This window comes from Loxodonta africana, chromosome 15, assembly GCF_030014295.1.
Source record: "Loxodonta africana isolate mLoxAfr1 chromosome 15, mLoxAfr1.hap2, whole genome shotgun sequence".
Taxonomy (NCBI): domain Eukaryota; kingdom Metazoa; phylum Chordata; class Mammalia; order Proboscidea; family Elephantidae; genus Loxodonta; species Loxodonta africana.
Genome location: NC_087356.1, coordinates 24,619,564 through 24,637,319, shown reverse-complemented (window position 1 = coordinate 24,637,319; position 17,756 = coordinate 24,619,564). Strand labels below are relative to the sequence as shown.

Sequence of the window (17,756 nt, the reverse complement as noted above, 5' to 3'; positions counted from 1 at the left end):
GTTCTACTCTGTCTATAGTGTCGCTATGAGTTGGAATCGACTCAATGGCAGTGGGTTAATTAATTCAAGTCTTGTGGGGAGATACTCTGATACTCTAGAAATACGCTGTTTCTCATTAGCCTGTCACCTACTAGATTTAGCATCCATTGATGACCCTTGCCTGAATTGATTATTCCTGTGAGGGTTGCCAAATTGTGATTTTCAATTCTGTCTTTTCTTCTACAGTTTTTAGCGGGCACTCAACTCTAAAGAGCTTTCCCTTTAATTCATTAACTACTTTCTTAATTTATATCATTGTGGACTCACAGATCCTTATTTTATTCAATGAGTTATACTTCGTTGCTATCATTTATTTTGATGCACAAATTGTTCTGAATTTGACTGTGGGAACCTCTTCAAGCTGACCCCTATCTCCTGGTGACATATCCCCATCATAATCTGAGTGAGCCCGTCCTTCTTTTCTGGCACAACAAGATGTTCCAGGTTCATCTCGTACCTTCCCTGGACCAGCCCTGGAATTAGCCATTTCTCGTGGTGCCCTGAGTGCTTTTAGTGGAGTTTGGTATTCAGAAACTAGGATTTAGGTGCTGGGTGTGCTGATTGTCACTGGGGTATCATTACTCCCAGGTCCTGTCAGTGGTCAGGGCTAAGGAAAAAAAAAAAAAAACCACAACATATAGTACATCTACAAATATTTCTCTCTATATATCTTCCTATCTATATTACAAATATGAGTCCATACTGACACCTCCTATTCCAACCCAGCCCCATAGGGTTTGTTTTAGCTTTCCCCCTTTCTGTATTTGCAACTCTTTTCTCCAACATTGAGAAACCTGGCTCCGGGTTACTTAATTGCTCAGTCCTAAAACACCCAGAAAGTAGTTTCACATTTGTTAACCCATTGCCTATGAAAGACAAACCTAGAAGCAAACAGTTATTAATCATCTACTAGCAGTGGGTTTTTTTTTTTTTTTTTGAAATCCTGGTGACGTAGCCGTTAAGTGTTATGGCTGCTAACCAAAAGGCTGGCAGTTTGAATCTACCAGGCACTCCTTGGAAATTCTATGGGGCAGTTCTGCTCTGTTCTATAGGGTTGCTATGAGTTGGATTCGACTCGACTGCAACGGGGCAACGGGGAGGTGCTGATGTGGGTGGTCCTTGGCAGCCATGGAAAGGTGTTCTATAAGAAAGATAAATTGTGAGGCCAGAAGAGGCAGGTACAGTCATCTTAAAAAGAGACTCGGACTCCCAGGGGTACAAGGCTTGCTTTGACGACCAGGCAGAAGGCCTACTTGATCTGAGGACACAGTGTGTCCGTCAGGAGGACAGCTGGAGTCGGCGACTGACAGCTACAAGCCCTTCTCATGTGGTGATGCTGAGGTAGCCTGGTCTGCCCACCTGGTCCTCAGCTACTGAGGAGACACAGAGGCAGCTGTCAGAGCTGCCACCATCACGCATTCCACTTCCATCAGTCGCTGCTCCTGGCCAGAGTTCACCTTTGCCAAGCAACCTGAGTAATTGGGCTTCCCTGGCCGTGCTTGCCAGGAGGGCAAACTCTGGTCAGGCCACTCTGACCATCCAGTCATTGTGGGTTGTAAATCAGAACTCAAGTTTTGTCTCTGAGTGCTCAGACATTGTGGGGCAGCACCCACCAAGCTGGATTAGCTCTGCAATCCTCTGGACCAGGACTGTGACAAATTCTCCAAAGCATGTGTTACCTGTGGGACTCACCTGAGGCCAGGTTTGCCCTCCTGTCTCTGAACTCCTATTAGAGTATCTTCCTGCCCTGGGACCTGTGTGAGTAAGCTGTGCTGTCAGGTATTCACAGTCTGAAAGAGGGAGATAGCCAGGCCAGTGAACCCAGGGCCCAAGAGTGCAGAAGCAAGAGACACAGGCAGGGGTCACGTCATCTATCTGGGTATGGCGTGGGAGGCAGGAAGGGCTCCACAGAGGAGATCTTTGAGCTGAGTCTTGAAAGATGAGTAGGTGCTTCCCAGGAAGATGCTGGGTAGAGGGTGGAAAGGGAGGGAGGCGAGGACCAGACAGACTGGCACTGGCTAGCCCGGCCACTGGAGGAGAAGACAGAGAGGACCAGGAGTGGAGGGTCTTGTGTGACCTTTGAGGAGACTCTAGAAGGCCAGAGATAGCAGATGCTGTATTTCTCACAGCTCTGAATAGGCTTGTTCTGTTTTGAACCCCTGCAGAGATTTTGCGTTTCCACCCCAGATATACTGAATCAGAATCTACATTTTAACAAGATCCCCAGGTGATTCTTATGTATAACTTCCTGGGAGCTTGTTAGAAATGTATATCATGTCAATGGCATATTCAGATTTAAGAAAATGTGTGGGTGGTAGGGGGAGGAATGTGGGTCCTAAAACAGAAAAAATGCAATAGACTTTATCTCAAGTATCAATTCAGATGGGGCTGTCTGGTGTTCAGTGCCGCAAAGGCTTCTGGGGCTGTGTCCGGACATAGCCATAAAGATGCTATGATTGATTAATGATGTCTGCCCTACCAGAAAGAGTGGAAAGGGAGCACCTGCTGTCTCTGCTGTGGGAAACTCGGAGCCTTTATCCTTAGGTGGTTCAGTGATAGAATCCTCACCTCCCATGCGGGAGACCCAGGTTGGATTCCTGGTCAATGCACTTCAGGTGCAGCCACCACCCATCTGTCAGTGAAGGCTTTTGTGGTACTGTGATGCTGAACAGGTTTCAGCAGAGCTTCCAGACTAAGACAGACTAGGAAGAAAGCCCTCGTGATCTACTTCTGAAAATCAGCCAGTGAAAACCCTATAGATCACAATGGTTCAGTACAGTTGTGTATGGACGGGGTTGCTGTGAGTTGGGATTTGATTCGCCAGTAGCTAATGGCAACAACATCCTTAGGAGCCACTACCGTTTTTAGGGAGCCCTGGTAGCACAGTGGTTAAGAGCTTGCCTGCTAAGCAAAAGGTCAGCAGTTCGTGATCTGACAGGGATCACAACAGAGGGTCCTGGACTGAGCTGGAGAAAAATGTAGAACAAAATTCGAACTCAAAAAGAAAGACCAGATTTGCTGACCTGGCAGAGACTGGAGAAACCCTGAGAGTAAGGCCCCGGACACCTTATCAGCTCAATAATGAAGTCACTCCTGAGGCTCACCCTTCAGTCAAAGATTGGACAGGCCCATAAAACAAAAACGAGACTAAAGGGGCACACCAGCCTTGGGGCAAGGACTAGAAGGCAGGAGGGGACAGGAGAGCTGGTAATAGGGAACCTGAGGTTGAGAAGGGAGAGTGTTAACATGTTGTGGGGTTGTTAATCAATGTCATAAAACAATATGTGTACTAATGGTTTAATGAGAAACTAGTTCTATAAACTTTCATCTAAAGCACAATTAAAAAAAAAAAAAAAGAAGGTCAGCAGTTAGGATCCACCAGCCACTCCTTGGAAACCCTGTGGGGCAGTTCTACTCTCTCCTGTAGGGTCCTTGGAACTGACTGACTCGACAGCACGTAATAACAATCTATTTTTAAGTTGGTCATGTTGAGGCATCTTGCATGTTGCTGTAGTGCTGGAAACTATGCCACCGGCATTCAAATACCAGCAGAGTCACCCATAGCGGACATGTTTCAGTAGAGCTTCCAGACTAAGAGAAACTGGAAAGAAAGGCCTGGCAAGCTACTTCCAAAAATTAGCCAGTGAAAATCCTATACATCGTAACAGAATATTGTCTAATATAGTGCTGGAAGATGAGCCCCTTAGGTTAGAAAGCACTCAAAACACACAGTGGCCATCACAATGGACTGGAGCATACTACGGATCGTGAAGATGGTGCAGGACCGAGCAACGGTTCTTTCTGCTGTACATGGAGCCGGAATGAGTCAGAGCTGAGTCAATGTCAACTCACAACAACAACCGTTAGGAAGTGGGGAGCTGGGGAGGGGCTGTGAGCAGGGAAGTGACATGATGAGATCTGCATTTGGAGTGGATCTGACCCGAGCCCACAAACTCAGAGACCTGTGAGAAATGTCATTTTAAAAAATGTTTTTCCATAGGTAGTTAAGTCCAACTCTGAGTCCTCTTTAAGCTAGGCTGGTGAGAACTTCACTCTCACTCATTCTGGGGACTCTCCCTGCTCTGGATTGGGGAGAAGTTCCAGAATCTTAGGTAGCAGTGAAGCATTGGGGGGACAGGGAGGCTGCAAGTCATGGACACTCAGTCACAGGGTTACCATGGAGATGCCCAGTTCCTGATCCCTGTGGTCCCTTCAGACTATGTGGCTGCGCACGCTTTCTGCACCGCGCACAGGGCACAGGGAGCCCTGGTCTAGGTTCTGCCTCCCTAGGGACACCAGGCAGCCACCCCCCTGTGATGCCTTTCCACCTCTTCAGGGTGAGGTCACTGAGTGGAGTGTGAGTGCCTGTTCCCCGCAGGACTGGCCACAGCCCACCCCCGTCAAGCCAGATCTGCCCTCCCCATGTCTGCTTATCCATCCAGAGGCTGGCCCTCCCCATCCAGGTTTAGGCAGGTACCAAAGACAGGGAAGGACAGTATCTGATCCGCAACACCAGCTTTTGGCGAGGTAACATAAAAGAGCACTGCAATGAGCCTAAGATGGAAAAATCAGGAGAAAAATAAAGAAGCAAAAAATGCACTAATAGTTTAATATCTCACCCTACTGGGTGTCCTGACAACCTGTGGAGGGTGGACAGGGAATGAGACCCCATGGACGAGGGTGTCTGGCGGGGAGTCTGTGCTGGCCCAGGTCCTGGTCCTAGAGGCTAAGCCTGCTCTGTCACGAAGCGAGGACCAACTCCGGAGTAAGGGAAAAGGAACCAACAGATTTGGGGGCATCCGTTACCAGGTGTGAAGAAGGACAGGTCTCAACTGGGGGTGATTTTGCCCCCTAGTCCCTGGCACATTTGGCAATATCTGGAGACATATTCAGTTGTCACAACTTTGGGGATGGGGACTGCTGGCACCTAGTAGGTAGAGGCCAGCGATGTTGCTAAACATCCCACGATGCATAGGACAGCCTCCCTGCTCCCCCCAACAAAGAATTATCCAGCAAAAATGTGGATAGTGCTGAGGTTGAGAAACTCTGGTCTGAGGTGACTCGCAGGGTGCCGATGTGGCAGTTTCCTTCTCATTCTCCCCAAATCCCCACAATGTGGGTTTTATCCCATTTAACTGACAGGGAAATTGAAATCAGGAGGGGTTCATTTTCCCTATGCTGCTCAAATGGTAAGCGGCTGAGATTGGAGTTTAAACCTGCCTGATTTGGTAATGTTCAATTTCATCAGCTGTAGCAGTTTGGTCCAAACAAAATTTGATAAAAATGAATTTAGGTTGTTTCCATCTAATATAAATAAAGCAAGGCAAAACTAAGTGGCTGAAAATGAATTTGGAAAGTTGAAGTGTCCAACAAATAAGGTCTGGGTTCACTAAGCAGGTTGAGAGGTATTTGTGAGACTAATAAACGTGGGAACCGTGGTTGGAGACATTGATTTTTTAAATCAACTTGCAAAAATAAAAAATTCACAAAAATCTCCAAAGAAGAAAACCAAACCCATTGCCATCGAGTCGATTCCGACTCACAGCGACCATATAGGACAGGGTAGAGCTGCCCCATAGAGTTTCCAAGGAGTGCCTGGTGGATTCAAGCTGCCGACTTTTTGGTTTGCAGCCGGTAGCACTTAACCACTGCACCACCAAGGTTTCCTCCAAACAAGAAGAGGGGACATAATTGGCTGAAAATGAACTAGGAGAGAGAAAAGACAAAACAAACCAGAACCTCCCCAAAATTCCAGACCCTTTTCTTTGTTACTTATTATTACTGTTAATTCCTTTTAGTGTTTTTGTTTTTTTTTTAATTACAAAAGCAATGAGTGCTCATTCTAGGAAAATCAGAAAATTAGGTTAATCAGAAAATATGTGTATGTATTTATAAAGAACTTTCACAACGAACTCTCCTCACCCTCCCTAGGTCAACCACTGACATTTTTCCAGACTTTTCTCTGTAGATAACCCTATGGACGTATTTCGTTTTATTCTCTTTGTCTCTCTCTTCCTTTCTCTCTCTGTCTCTTTCTCTTTTTTCGTTCTTCCTTTTGAAATAAAAATGGGACTATGTGGCACTTATGTTTTGTAAACTCTCATACTTCATTTAACCAATCCTTCATTGTTGGTTAGGCTGTTTCCAACATTTTGTTATAAGGCAGTCTCACCACAGGGTAACAGAAAGGAATAGACTGCAGCTAGCTACAACATAGACTAATCTCACAAACATCATGTTGACCAAAAGATGCCAGACACAAAACATATACTGTGTGATTCCATTTATGTAATATTCTAAAACATGTGGGCAAACAGGAAACCATAGTGCCCATAGATGCATACTCAGGGGGCAAAATCCTAAAGAAAAGAAAGGATGGGATTACCAAAGCAGCAGGGTGGCCTTGTCCCTTAGGGTTACCAAGGGTGTAATGTCAGGTGCTGGGGGCTCCAGGGGGTTAGCTCGCCCTGCTTCTTGATTGGGCAGTGGTTGTATCGTTGCCCATTTAGGTTTAATGCACTTTTATGTATGGGCATGATACTTCACAATAAGATTTCAAATACATGAACAGAATTAAAATAGTTGGCTAAACATTAACTAGAGATTCAAAGTGTAGGGCAAAACTAAATATTCGGAAAATTGAAGAAAACACCTCAAAAGACAAGAAAGGATGCAATCCACCTCTGTGCTACATCAGCACTTCAATTTCTGAAAAATAATGTGCAGTATACTTTTAGACCCAATTGTCCTTTGGACTGAATTGTTTTCTCCACGACTTGTTCTCAACCAAATTGTTTTCTATCAAAACGCTTTTATTTTTGACCAGTCATCTGTGTTATTCTAAAGCCCCACCTTTTCTGTGGCCCCCGTAATAGAGTCCTTAAGCTTTAGTGAAAACCTGCCCCATGTGTTTCACCATCTGCATTTGGGCCCACAAGGCATTGGAGGCTGTTGTTCTGCCACAGCTCTGAGCATGCAGTTGGTGTCTGTCTTTCTCAAAGGGCCCTTCCTTCCTTTCTTCCTCTCCCAGTCTCCCTTCCCCTGCCTCCCTCTCCCCCTCCCTGCCCTCCTTTCCTTCTCCTCCCTTCCTCATCTCTCATTCACTCTGTATGGGGAACTCCTCTCTGCGCTAAGTCCTAGGCACTGGGACACGCCTTCATGGAGAATCCAGTCTCTGCTCTCACAGAGCTCACATTTTAAAGGCAAACAGATAAAAATGTAATACGTCATATGGTGATGAGATTAAATAACATGACTCAGGGTGAAGGGGATAGTGGATAGAAAGTGAGGAGGGTGTGTTTTTTTATAAGAGGAGGGTCTGGGGAGCCATCTGATAAGGTGCCATTTGGGCAGAGACCTGGATGAGGTGAGGCAACAAGCCATAAATGTGTCAGGGGAGGGCATTCCAGGCAGAAGGGGCGGCATGTGCAAAGGCCCTGAGTTGGGACACCCTGGGTGTTCAGGGAACAGCCTGCAGACCAGGGGAGCTAGAGCAGAGCTAGTGAGCGGGAGGGTGGTGGGAGGCAAGGACAGGGAGGGTGGCCAGGGCCAGATCAGATGGGGCCTGTCACCGCAGAGACTTGGATGTTCTGCTGAGCGCTATGGAATTCCAGAGGAGGGTTTTGTGCAGAGGGGGCCGGGATCTGACGTCTGTTTTAAAAGGACCGTGGGGGGCTGTGGGGAGAAGCTAGAGAGGAGCAGAAATGGGGTGGGAGCATAGAGCCCGATTTGGAGGCTGTGGTGGAGTCCAAGGCTGCCTTTAGTGCGGGGCCATGCAGCTCCTCCCTCGCTCCAGTGGATCTTAGGGCCCCTTCACATGACCAAGGGGCCTTCACTCTGTGTGGTACTTTCGCACTGGACACCCATTGAGCCCCTTTCTCTTTTACCAGCCAGCTGGTAAATAGCACCTGCCCTCTGTTACTGGTATATTTGAAACCTGCGTTTTCCTCTCTTAAAATACCTCTTGTTCAAGATGCCCCAGCACTTCAACTGGTGGAGAACTTTTTCGATCCTGATTCTTCCAGGCAATCTGGGCGCCATCTTTCTACCTTGGCATCAGCCCCAGTGCAGAGAATGTGTCATCCATGTTGTTGTTAGCTATTGTCAAGTCGGCCCCTGACTCACAGCGACCCCAGAGAAAGACGATCTACTTAATGATCCCATGCACAACAGGATGGAACCACTGTGATCCATATGGTTTTCAACAGCTGGTTTTGGGAGGTAGATCTCCAGGCCTTTCTTCCTAGCCTATCTTAATCTGTTCAGCATCACAACACAAAAGCCTCTAGTGACTAACGGGTGGTGGCTGCACATGAGGTGAACTGGCCGGGAACTGAAACCAGTTCTCCTACACGGACAGCGAAAATTCTACCACTGAACCGCCACCGCCCCTGTGCCATCCATACCCGGCTCCAAATTATTGTATTGATGTTGAATGAGGGCTGAGGACCACGTGTCATTCATAACACTGGAGCCTTTCTGCAGGTTGGCCTGTGTCCACTAATTTAACCTCTGATGTGTCAGAGTCAACTGTGAGGTGGGCCACAAGGAATGTGCGAATAAAACGCTGAAATTTGCAAGTGATTTGCTTTTTAAAAATAATGTAACAGAGCACATTCAAGGCTAATCCTGTAAAAACCTTATTCTCATTTCCTTGCAATCCAGTGAACTTTCTTGAGTTGGGGAGAAAGGGTGACGTTCCTTACTGCTTCTCACAGATGACTCAGACCCAGGTCCACTCTGCCGCTGCCTCTGGCCTCTGAGGAAACCCCCAGAGGAGCCTCAGTTCCTCGGAGAAGGGGTTACTTTCAGCCCCAAGGCGAGTGACTCCCTTCTATTCTTTGGCAAGTTTGTTCCCACTACTATTAAAAAAAAAAAAACCACACTCACCTTCCTTCTCCACACTCCCAACCCCAGTAACCTCCCTCGCTTAGTCAACCTCACTTCCCTCTGCTTGCAAAAGAAATGACTACAACATTTTTAAAAATTTTACACAGGCTGTATACGACAATATCCTGTTGGTCTCTGCAAAGGTGGTTTTGAAATGACTTCCAAAATCACGTATATTAAAATAGGAAATATTTTAAGTAAAAATCAGGTTCGGAGAAAAGAAGTTAGGACACAGATATGCCAATCACAAGGTCTGTAACAATTACTAAAGGTGAGGTGTGAACTTAGCTCTGAGCTTCCTGGCAGCCAAAGCAAGAAGAGAAAGATGATCCATTTAATGATTCACTGTCTTCCTGAGATAAAGGTTTTCCAGTTCTTCGGGGGAAAGCATGGGCTTCCTGCACTGAGTTCTGAAAGAATTGTTTGTCTGGCATTAAAGAATCTTAGCTTGGTAAAGGGAGCCCTGGTGGCACAGTGATGAAAGCACTTGACTGTTAACTGAAAGGTCAGCGGTTTGAAACCCTCAGCTGCTCTGTGGGAGAAAGATGTGGGAGTCTGCTTCCGTAAAGATTGATAGCCTTGGAAACCCTATGGGTTTGCTATGAGTTAGAATTGACTCGAGGGCAGTAGGTTTAGTATGGTGAAGAGAAAACAGTGCCTGCACCCACACCCTGTCCTGATCATCTGTTGTCACTGAGGCCCCTTCTGAGCTCCTCTTGTTCCATGCCCCGTGCTGGTTTCTGCACTTGACTGGTGGCTTCTTTGACCTGCCAGTCAAAATTGTAGAGAATTGGCACAACCTCAGCAGTTGCTCAGGGTTCACACTTGAAATGTGGCATCTTTACTGATGTCTGGTTAGAGCACCAGCTACCATGGTTCTGAATTCGCTGTTGGAAAGACCCACGCAGATGCTGGAACTTAAGGCATTTTGCAGTCTTCTGATGAGATCCTTGCAAAATGCAGGCTTGGGAGACCCAGCAGGGCGCTCTCTCTGAGCTGCCTCTGTGCTCCCTGGTTTCTCTCTGAGGGGAGCTTCTGAGCTGCCCTCAGGACTGGAGGGCTTTCAGGATTTGCTTTGGAGCCCTGGTGGCACAGTGGCTAGGAGCTCATCTGCTTACCAAAAGGCCGGCAATTCAAATCCATCAGCCACTCCTTGGAAACACTGTGGGGCAGTTCTAGTCTGTGCTATCGGCTTGTTTTGAGTTGGAATTGACTTGGCCGCTGGGGGTTGCTTTTTTTTTTTTTTTTTTAACACATTCTGAATAGCACCCAGGTGGGGTGCCACCTGGAAAACTCCCCTCTTCCCCACGGTCCGTGCCACATTCTGTCCCTGAGTCACCATCTTCCCTGCTCCCCCTTTCAGTTAACCACTTCCTGCCCGCTATTTGTTGTCTAAATAGCACAGTCAGAATGACATGTTTGAGCACTTCTCTACCCTCCAGGGTAGTTTGCCCTTCCAGGCTTCTTTCTTTCCTGAACGTTGAAACTTTGCCTTCTAAAAATCTAAGTTTCATGCCTGGCTGTGCTCAAACGTTCTCTCCTTGGCTAGTGAAATACTTACAATTGCTCATATGTATCGAGTGCTTCCTGCCTGCCAGGCAGAAGACTAAGCTCTTTCCATACTTTGTCTCCTGTCATCTCTCCCTTCCCCCAACAGTCCTGAGAAGTAGGTACTGTTGTTATCCTCACTTTATCAATTAGGAAAATAGAGCTCAAGACTCTCGCCCCAGCTCACACAGAGTGAAGGGTGGAGTTGGCATTGACACCTGAGTCCATCTAGCCAGAGTCTTTGCTCATGATCACCACCTGGGACCACCTTTGGGGTATCTGAACACTGGGCACTGCCCCTGCGGTTTCTCTCACTTCCACTTGGCCAGCCCATTCATCTTTGTTGGTCAGAATTAGCTCCAATACTTCATAATAACAGCATCTCCTACCTTATGGGGGATGGGAATACAAGCAAGACAAGGCAAGAGTTTGTCCCACACTGTTTTTAGTTAAATGAACTTTCCAGCAGATGCTGGGTCTCCCATGCCCACTGGCCTCTGTGCAGGGCTGTGGACTGCCTCCACGTGTTACCAGCCTGGCCATCTAGCAGCCAGCAGAGGTGGTGGGCTAATGCCTCTTCCTTCCTCCTGGTACCTGCTCTCCAGGCCCACGGGCTTCCTTGAAGGCGGACATATTCCTGACCCAGAGCTCCCTGCCTTGCCTCATGGCTCATGCTGCCCCCAGGTGAGGCCAAGAGCACCCTATAAAAGGCTCCTCCCTCCCTCCTGGCCTCCGTGAACCTCTCCAGCCTCAACACCCCCGTCTACCAGCTCGGTCAGCCCGGCCTTGGGTGCATATCCTTCCAGGTTTCTGCTGCTCTTGCCTTAACCATTCCTTTGGATTGGATGGCACACCCGTCCCACTAAATCCTTAGCCTATCTTCCCCAAGTATGCTGCCTTCAGCTATGTAGGAGTTCCAGCCAGGAAGAGCCTGCCCTTCTGTCCACCTGAAAGGGGAACTAGTCACTCTCTCCAACAACCAGCTCCCTTGTCCTCTAGTTGGCAGGTCAGCAGCCCCAGTTCACCTGGTCAGGATGCCCCAAAATGCAATGGCTCCAGAATTCCACATGGGACAGATGGGTAGAGAGCTGAATTGCCATCCAATCTGAGCTGATCCCTGAACAGTGCTTCCTGTGGAGCCCCTGCTTCTGAGAAGCTCAGCCACTGAAGTCCAGTGTCCTTTATTGATGAGGAGACCCAAGTGGGAACAAGGAGTCTCTATTCCAGAGTCTCTTGGTGGAGAGTTTGGTGTGTCCCTCCTTGTCTCAGCCATAATGACTAAGAGGCAGACTGAAGTGGCCATTGATAACAGGGACTCCAAGGCGTAAGCAGAAGTCATGTTCAGTAAATACTAGGTGAGTAAATAGTGATGTCACAGGGTCCACAACCAAAAAGACAGTACAGAACGAAAGCCTTCACCAGCCCTTGCAGGGAATGTCATTCTCTAAGAGCAGGCTGTCCTACAGCCACAGTACTCTCAGGAGGTCAGGAATAGGGTGTCATTCTTCACAGTATGCACACAGAGGAGTTAAGATTGAAGTGAGGGCAATGACTTAACAAGCGTCTTGTGGGTTTGCAATTTTCTGCTCTTGACACTGGAACATAGGCCCCTCCACTGAAAACGGGTAGCTGCATTCAAAGGCCTAAAAAAATGCTGTATAGGGAAAATTAATTACAATTTGACACAGGTTAAGGCAAGGGAGTGTGGGGTTCTGGAGTCAGACAGCTGAGATTCTTAGTCCTACCACTCCTGAGCTCTGTGGACTTGGGCAGAATGCCTTACCTTGTTCTCCCTCAGTTTCCTCATCTGTAAAATGGGGATAATGATAGCACTCCCCTGCCAGGGTTGATGTGAGGGCTCACTGAGGCACTATGGTAGAGCACCTAGCGCTCAGTAAGCACTCAGTAAATGTTAGTTGACCATTAATATGACAGCCATCTCATGGACCCATAGAGCATAAGCAAAGACACTTTTTTATCAGGCTTTGTGAACAAAGTCAGGAAACCTTGGAAATAAGATTTGTCATCTTGTGGGGGAAGCTATCTTTATGAAAGAACTGTCTTCATAATTATCTACGGTTCAAAACTTCCTGTCCTCAGCCACAGCAAATGAGGGATCCAGGTGCTTTGGTAGAACCTAGCTTTCTTCGATGTTGCTAAGAATTCACTATTTCGTGGGTTCAATATATAGCCTGTCCAGAGAGTTGGATCTTTGACTCACACATCTTAGAGGGGCTCAGCATGGTGCCACCACCTTCTGAAGAAAGTAGAAGAGCTAGGCCATGTTGCCAAAGTAGAACCATCCAAAAGATCCTTTTTCATAAGACAGGCAGGCTGAATGCCATCAGTTAACTCCCGAGGCACCATTAAAACCTTTCTAAAATGTTTGGTGATTTTTAGAATAAGAAGTCAACTGGTCACAGAAGAACTAGATGGTGCCTGGCTACAACTGATGACTGCAGGAACACAGCAGAGAACCCCTGAGGGAGCAGGAGAGCAGTGGGATGCAGACCCCAAATTCTCATAAGACCAGACTTAATGGTCTGAGACTGGAAGGACCCTGGTGGTCATGGCCCCCAGACCTTCTGTTGCCCCAGGACAGGAACCATTCCCGAAGCCAACTCTTCAGACATGAATTGGACTGGACAATGGGTTGGAGAGGGATGCTGGTGAGGAGTGAGCTTCTTGGATCAGGTGGACACTTGAGACTATGTTGGCATCTCCTTCCTGGACGGGAGATGAGAGGGTGGAGGGGGTTAGAAGCTGGCTAAAAGGACATGAAAAGAGAGAGTGGAGGGAGACAGCAGACTGTCTCATTAGGGGGGAGAGTAATTGGGAGTGTGTAGCAAGGTGTATATGGGTTTTTGTGTGAGAGACTGACTGGATTTGTAAACTTTCACTTAAAGCACAGTAAGAATTATTTAAAGAAAAAAAAAAAAAAAAAGAAGTCACTGGCCAAGGAGAAAGACATTCTTTTCCTTCCTTTATGAGTCTACAGGAGTGCTCTCCTGGGGGAGCATGAACACAGGACTGTAAGGCAGGCAGGTTAGCAGCAGACACTGGGCTCAGCAAATGGGACAAGATGAGGAACTGAGCTCCAAAGTCAGAGTCCCGATAGACAGGCAGCTCCATAAGAGCAAGGATGTTTGTACGTTTTGTTTATTGCTGTGTCTTCAGCTCTAACACAGAGCCTGGCCCAGAGCAGGCGCCCAATCCATAGTTGTTAAATGAATGAATAGATGTCAATTAGCCAAAGGAATTAATATGTAGAAGAACCAAAATTCTAAACCCATTTCCTTTCCTTCTCTCGGCGAATTGTGCAATACTCAGGTCTTTCATCATAAGGCCTTCTCCCTCCCCCAACACGCACACACCACACCGTAGGCTCCCAGCCTGAGGCCACACCCAGCCTCACGGAGCCCTTCCCTTTCCTGAAAATCTGCACGTTTCACTGGGTGTTCTCTTTTCCTGCAACGTTCCTTCCCCAGTAAACATTTACTCTTTCTCCTTGGCCCAGCTCAAACGCCACCCCCTCTATGATTTCTCATGGCACTTCCCCATGTGGCTTTATTCCACAATTGACTATACTGTGTTAAATTGTGTGTATGTGTGTACGTATCTCTATCTTTCCCATCAGACTATGGGCTGCTCGAAGGATGGGCACATCCTCTGGTCCCTGCAGTCTCAGCACTGTGCTTGCCTCGTGGGAAGCGTCTGTTTTAAGGAGGGAGCTAGCCCCAGAGCTGTGAATGAGCACGTGAAATGGGCCTGTGTGGTGACAAGGCTCTGGTGAGGATGGTACTCATGCTGACCAACAAATGGGCTCAACGTTCTATGTCATAGACTCCAAGGGCTGGAAACCTTTGGCCAGTGGCTTTTCCATGAAATGGAAAAAGAAACTCAATGAATTCAGCTCTGTATAAGTAAAACCCATGACAGGTTAAACTAGGGGTACAAAGCCTCAGGAAAACAAAATTTCTTTCATAATGAAATAATTTATTATTTGTTAACGGTTGAACAATACAGAAGTTTACATATACACAGCAAAGGTTCTCGAAAACATGTCATTGCTAAAAATGCATCTGCTAACTGTAGCAAAAAGCACCATTCTCTATGGTCTTGACTCAGGATTTACAATGGCGGAGTATTTACATAAAGAAATAAACATCTGGAAACCGAACTTCATACCCTCTCATCTGCTGCTCCCATTTAGGCTGTGTTCACCATTAGGAAGCTGCCCCCCACTCCCCTAAGTGGACGGTTGACAGTCATGTTCAAAAAGCACCAATTCTAGGGACATGGGGTAAAGGCAAGTTTGGTTCTTGGGAAAAAGCTAAAAGAAAGAACCCTCCCAGCCCCCAGTCAAATAAAAAAACCAAAATAAAAAGTCTGGATGTATCTTAGAATTGGGTGCCTTCCTAATTCTCATTTTATGATTTTCAGAAGACAAAGATCCTCGATTTCTTCAGCCATCCAACAATGTAATCTAGCAGTGCTGGTCAATTATTTCTTCTCTGGGAAGAATACAGTATAAGAAAATCACCCATGTCATAAATATTGATAATGAAAGAACCACGAAAAACCGCATTATTGTACCTTCCCTGGTATCTTTGAAAACAAAACATCCTATGGTCTACAGAGATCCGATCACACAGAATGAGAAAAAATTACCTCATCTAAAAGCGTCTCTGGGTCGCCTTCTCCCAGGAAGGATTTTTAAATCAGGAGTAGCCAGCTACCTAAACATGCTGCATAGTTAAAAAGTTAGACGTGGAAAAATAATAGACTGACGTGCAGGAAATTGCCTCTTAGCCTTTTACCACCTGGTGTTCAACACACAGGGAAGGTAAAGAGGGAAGACAAAGAAACTTGTGGAAATAAGCATAGAAAAGACTCAGATTCAGGGGAATAAATAGATTATAAAGCACAATGCAAGTAGAATTTTTACCAATACAGTATGGCATAAAAACCTAAATGTGTGTATATAGGAGAGGCAAGAAGGAAAAAAGCCCTGAGATACTGCTACATGGTTATGATGAGCATGGTAATTCTCCTTAGTTTATGGGGCCCAGGATTTGCTCTTGGCCACTTCAGAGATGGGAAGAGAGGCCCATTGGAAACCCAGGTCTGGACCCTTGGTTTCATTTGAAAAAAGTGAAGGTTAAAGGAAAATGCCCACCTTAAAAAACAACACAGCAATACTTGTGTGCTCAATTGCAGGATCAGGGCCTATGTAATGCTCAATTCTGAATTGACGGTGAAATGATTTTGGTTTTGGATTAGCGGAGAAAATCTGAGTTCTGCTCAAAAATCGCATGCTCTTTGAATTACTGAACTAGCACCAGATCTGTGCCTAGAGACAGGAGCCAGCAGTAGCTATTAGCACCTTGAAGAATCAAGATCTCTGCTTAGCAAAAGAAAACCAAAATAAGAATATCCTGGGCGCTAGCCCGGCATTCAAAGCCAACACGGGATGGAAGGCTCTGTCTTCTGGGATGTGAAGAGAAGCAGCTCACATATATACCTTCTCATGACATGAAATTAAATTGGACTATGGATTCTATTTTCCCATTTGCATTGCAATGGTTTCAACAGGAGTGCCGTTCAGATTTCTTTTTAGTTATTTTAAAATCAACTTTCACAAAAAAATATGCACGTGCCTACATTTATACACATCTACATTTACGTACAATTGTCAAAGTCTTAAAGGCTGGGGTTTGTATCTTTGCCCATCCCTATCCCCTCCCCCCAGTAACCCTCATAGAAAGGTTTTTCATTTTGTTAAAAAACAAAACTGTATAGCTCTTAACAGTCAAGGCTGGTGCATCAGTGAATGAGAGGGGACAGCTTGGCAAATCCGGGCTGCTGAGCTGCCACTAAGGAAAGGGGATTAGCTGCCTTGGGCTGAGTCTGCTGGTCCTGAAGGTTACAGTTTTGGTTAGAGAAGCCTGCCTTGAATGCTGATGTGGGCTACCTCAAGCTTTGAAAGCAACTGTCTAACCCTGGTGTCAGTTTATCACAAGTGTATTAAAAATATAGAGATCTCTTATGTCCCACATTTATATGCAATCAAATTGAAAAGGATCAGACAAACAGTGCAGAGGTCAAATAATTACTGTTTTATATTGGGACAGTACATTTCATATTTCAACCAAAAGACAAAAATGCAGTTTAACTCAAAGGCACAACAATTAAAACACAGAAAATAATGGCATATCTCAGATGCCTTATTTCTAAATTAAACAAACAGGTACACAAATTTTGTTCCCTTCCCTCCCCTGATGCAAGCCCACACGCTTTTCCCAAAGTCTTGAGTTCTCGATACCGTACGGCATCCATGCCCGTGGACTTGTGAGGCGCTTGAATGTAGCAATTAAACAAAATGCTTGAGAGGTCTGGCGAATGGCATTCGAAAGGGACCTCAAAGTGCAGGTATGTCTTTTTTCAAACATGTTACAGGCTGAGCTGGCTCTTTGAACACTATCACTCTGCTTAAATTCAGGAAGCAGGCTTCAAAAATGCAAAAGGCATACAAGTTGTATTTCAGTGCAAATCTTCAGCTGGTAATTGGAAAAGATTCCAGCAATAAAAAAAAAAAAAAAAAAAATCCTTTTTTTCTCACCTGCCCCTCCCCCCACCCACCCAAAGCTGAAATGAAAACAGAAGAATACAGATGACTTCGGAATCAGTTAGGAATCCACGACTTCCAATTAAAAAATTTTAAAACGTATTGAAGAATCATAAAAAAAAAAAAAAGTAACCTGGTTTTGTTTAGATTGCTCCTCATCTACAGAAGGAGCTTGAACTTTCGCTTTAGAGGCCTAGGAGGTCGAGGCGCTGGGTGAGGTGCAAGGCTGTGATGTGTGCGGACCAGCAGGGGAGCACACGGAGGCTGCCCACTACCGAGTCAGCTGTCGAGCCCTTAGACTGCGGTAAGTCTGTGGATTTCAGGAATGTTCCAATCGCTTTGTGACACACGCTGTTTCAGCGTCGCAGATTTTACAAATGGTCCAAATTCAATGAAAAAGATTAGCCAGAGGCTGAAAACATCAAGACCTCAAAAGTACGAATGCAAAAATAGTTAAGGGGGGATGAAACAATTTTGTAGATACCTACATACAAAGTTTCTAGAACGTCTATAAAAGCACAAAGTCGTAAGAATTTATTTTCCATTACATTAGTTTATATAAAATGAATAAATAGTATTTATAGATTTCACGTGTCTTTTTTTTTTTTATGTACATATACATGTGCTCTGTTTTAGCTTAAATAAAAATGCT

The 17,756-nt window shown here is 46.0% G+C and overlaps 1 protein-coding gene across 1 annotated transcript in view; it reads left to right on the top strand.

The window, feature by feature from the left end:
* Positions 1–16,040, top strand: part of ASPRV1 (aspartic peptidase retroviral like 1) — an 88,425-nt gene extending 72,385 nt beyond the window's left edge. Inside the window, exon 2 of the transcript XR_010317933.1 lies at positions 12,877–16,040. The gene's annotated coding sequence lies outside the window, so the exon portion shown is untranslated. The remainder of the gene's footprint in view (positions 1–12,876) is intronic.
* The last annotated feature ends 1,716 nt before the right edge of the window (positions 16,041–17,756 follow it).